Below are 3,877 nucleotides of genomic sequence, written 5' to 3' on the forward strand. Positions count from 1 at the left end.
GGGAGCCACCCCGCTCACACTTCCACCCAGGGATTTCCCTACACCCCCACTATGGGGGTGTTTAACCCCCCCCCCAAATTTCCCTAACACCCCCCACCAGTTTTGTGATCTAGTTACATGCAGTGTTGCCAATTTAGTGATTGTTTGTACATTTGAATTGAAATTGAAACATTAATACAGACTTTAAAAGCATATACGGGCTATGATAACATAGGTGTATCTGAAAAAGTATCATAGATTTGAAACATAGACTAGCTTCCTTGTACCGCTGTTTATGACCATGTCAGTGCATTCATTTCAGTGATGTTGGCCACCCTAATAATTTCAAATTATAATTTGTAAGCAAAGTCTAAAGGAGCTCTCCCGAACTGCTAGTGAGGGACTGGAAAGGCTTCAGGGCCAGGCTGTATTTACATTCACACCTAATCTACCTAGGTATCCAGCAGACAGAGCTGTGTTGCCCAAGTGATAGATTTTGGCTGGGGTTGGGTTACAAATTACTTGAATGCGGGGGGGAGGGGGCATAATGAAATGTTGTTGGTCTTATTGTTGGAGTAAAGGCAGTAGAACTGTACTTAGCCTCTGCTGATTGAGGGCATCAAGAGAGAGGATGGGGACAGGGTGTTTTGCTTGATAGTCTGCCTGAGTCTCCCCTGTTTAAAGACAGAGCTGATTAGGCTCCATAGATAGTCTTTGTTTTAAGTGACCACTACAGCTGAAATCACTGATAATCAAGTCTAAGCGCTTAGACCTGCTGTGGGACAGGGTTTCTGTGGCAGAGACGGCCCAGTCTGCACTCGCAGCGTGGTTCCCGCACGGAGAGCTCAGCTGAAATCACTGAGAGCTGGGTAGAGCCTCAAGAGACCAGCTCACAGAGGTCACAGTGGCAGCCGAAGGTGACGGCGCAGGGCCATTGGCAACAGAGCAGTGGAGTGAACGGTGGCACAACGAACAGCAGTGGCCAGAGCGAACAGTGAGCAGCTGGAGGAACGAGCGAGGTGCCTTCTTGCCCCCACCTGGGAGGTGAACTCACGTGAAAGCACCTCTGAACTCTGAGTCTCCACTGACCAAGGACAACACCGGTGAGTGTTAATGGGGTTGTTAAGAATGCTGGAGCCACAACACAGTTCATGCGAACAAACATGGCTGTGGCATCCTACTTTCTGTTTCAGCAAGAGATACCACACGCTACGAACTGGAGGCCAATGTTAAGTGCATTGTCACTTGTTCATCCTGAAGTTGAACACTGGTTCCGAACAAGACCAGCAAATGCTCACTGTCTTTCTGCACGAAACTCAACTGACTGGCTAGATGCATGCGGTGCAACAGTGAAAGACTCAACAGTTGAAAAAGTGAAGAACTCTCTCACCACATTCAAAAAAATGGCATACATGGCTGATGAATGCACCAATGCAAATGGTCATCAAGTACTAAATCATTGTGTACGTTATCTTGATGTCAGGGGTAGGCCAATAGATGCATTTCTAAATGTTCAAGTTATAGAAGACAGATTGGCTGCATCTGTGACAACCCACATCTTAGAAGAGTTAAATGCTTGTCAGTTGGATCCCAAACAGATGGCTGCTTGTGCATTTGATGGAGCTACAGACTTCTCTGGAAGACATGGTGGAGCACAAGCTTTGCTCAGAGTATGCATCCGACGAAGTGAGCTGTAGCTCACGAAAGCTCATGCTCAAATAAATTGGTTAGTCTCTAAGGTGCCACAAGTCCTCCTTTTCTTTTTGCGAATACAGACTAACACGGCTGTTACTCTGAAATCAGAGAAAAGTGTAACCCTGTTCTCTCCTATACACACTGCAGAGGCCATCTACGCCAACTAGCGCTAGTACGAGCTGCAGACTCTTCAAAAGACATTTAAAAAGCTATAAATGTAATGTCTTCATTATGTTCTTTTTTCAAAAAGAGTCCAAAAAGACTGAATATCTTCGAACACATCGAAGATACACTGGGACTGAAGTTCAAATTAGTCCTACCTGGAACAACCCTCTGGCTTTCTCATGAGCCATCCTTGGCTGTTGTCTTAAAATTACTCCAGCCATTATTACTGGCTTTGGAAAGTATCTACCAAGATGGGATGGATCTAAGTAGTGACGCTGGTGGATTACTTTTGCTACTACATTCAGAGAAGACTATTGCCGTTCTCTCTCTTGTAAGTCTACTGTTGAAACCACTTGGGTCATTAAACAATGCCATCCAGGCATCTCCTACAACAGTAGTAGATCTTTGTCCAGCAAAGCTTGCCCAGAAGCTACATTTGGATCACTCCGAGAGCTATCCATTGAAAAAGTACTGGAAGAAGCAAAGACTTCAGCCCAGAAATTGAGTAATGAAGGCATTTATATTGACTCCTTAAGTGAAGAGGACAAGAAGTGTTTGTTAAGACAACTGAAAAAGTACACCGACTTGATTCTTAAAAATCTACAACAGCAACTTCTAGATTCTACTCAACCGCTACGTAGCTTTTACAGACCCCTGTCCTATAAAACACTGACAGTTGAGTGGAGTGAGGCACGAGCAGCCATGGGGCTGCCGTGTGCTCGGGCCAGAATAAAGAATTTGAACTCAGAGTGGAATATCATACGACGAATGAATGAAGATTTGACTTCAACTTTTTTTTTATCATCGCTAGTGGCTCGACCCGATCTTTGTGCTCTGTTTCCTGGGCTGACAGAAGTAGGAATTCATCTCTCGCTGCTCCCAGTCACAACAGCTACAATTGAGCATCCTTTTTCATCATTGAATAGAATTTTGTGTTTTGAAAGAAGCCGTTTTACGCCCATTAGTTCATCCACACGATCAGGCAGATCAGTTGAAGGACTGGAAGTACCGGACACACGAGAAGCCACCAAAGATGAACGCATTGCATTCAAGAAGTTTATTAACAACTTGTGCAAAATTATAACACCACCAAGAAGGATGAAGATGTCGTGCTTCATAGAAGGCTTGAGTAGCCAACTTTAATTGGTGTGATGATTTTAAAATCTAATAAAATGGTCAGGAAACATTTTTCAGTTTTTACTATGGTGCCATACAGCCCATCTTCACCCTCACGGTCTCACCCCTCATCGGCCCTGACCACCCCCCTGTAAATTTGAACACCCTCCCCCAATTTCCATTCCTGGGGAAAACACTGCCTCCACCCCAGTGGATGCCTAGGGGGTTGGGCCGGCACTTTCCAGTACTAAAGACCTGCCATGAGCCCATCAGCGGAGCTGAAAGCAGCCACTGCCCTCCTCTTCCTATTGTCCAGCAACCTCTCACATCCCTGTTTCACCAAGTCATGCCAAGGTTTAACGTTTGATTAGCCTGTGGAACTCAGTACCACAAGATATCACTAAGGCCAGGAGCATACACAGGTTCAGCAAGCAACTGGACACAAATATGCACAGGAACATCCACAGTCACCATAGACAACATGAAAATAAGGGCCATAAATGCTCATTTCAGGGCAGAAGGCAGCCACAAACTGATGGGGGCTGGGAGAAATTCCCCGGGCGGGCAGCTTATTCTGAAGCTGTCCACTCTCAGGGTTCTCCCACCTTCCTGGGAAGCAGCTGATCCTGACCACTGGTGGAGACAGGCTATCAGAGTAGCTGGGCCCTGGCTCTGACCCAGCCTGGCAGTTCCTATGCCAAGGCTTATACAGCTAGATACAAAGGTATGGCTTCATATCGTGCCTAAAAATGGTGGGGAGCTAGAACCCACGCGTCCCATGTGTTTCACACAAGGTCCTTTTATTTCTTTGAGACTTAAGTAGTTACCCTACAACCAGCTAAAGACAGCAAAAAAGGGGGCCCCGTTCCCTTTCCCCCAGCATCCTCAAGGATAGCAGCTATCTTTGGGGTGGGGAAGTAGG

Source organism: Lepidochelys kempii, chromosome 3 (assembly GCF_965140265.1).
Source record: "Lepidochelys kempii isolate rLepKem1 chromosome 3, rLepKem1.hap2, whole genome shotgun sequence".
Taxonomy (NCBI): Eukaryota; Metazoa; Chordata; order Testudines; family Cheloniidae; genus Lepidochelys; species Lepidochelys kempii.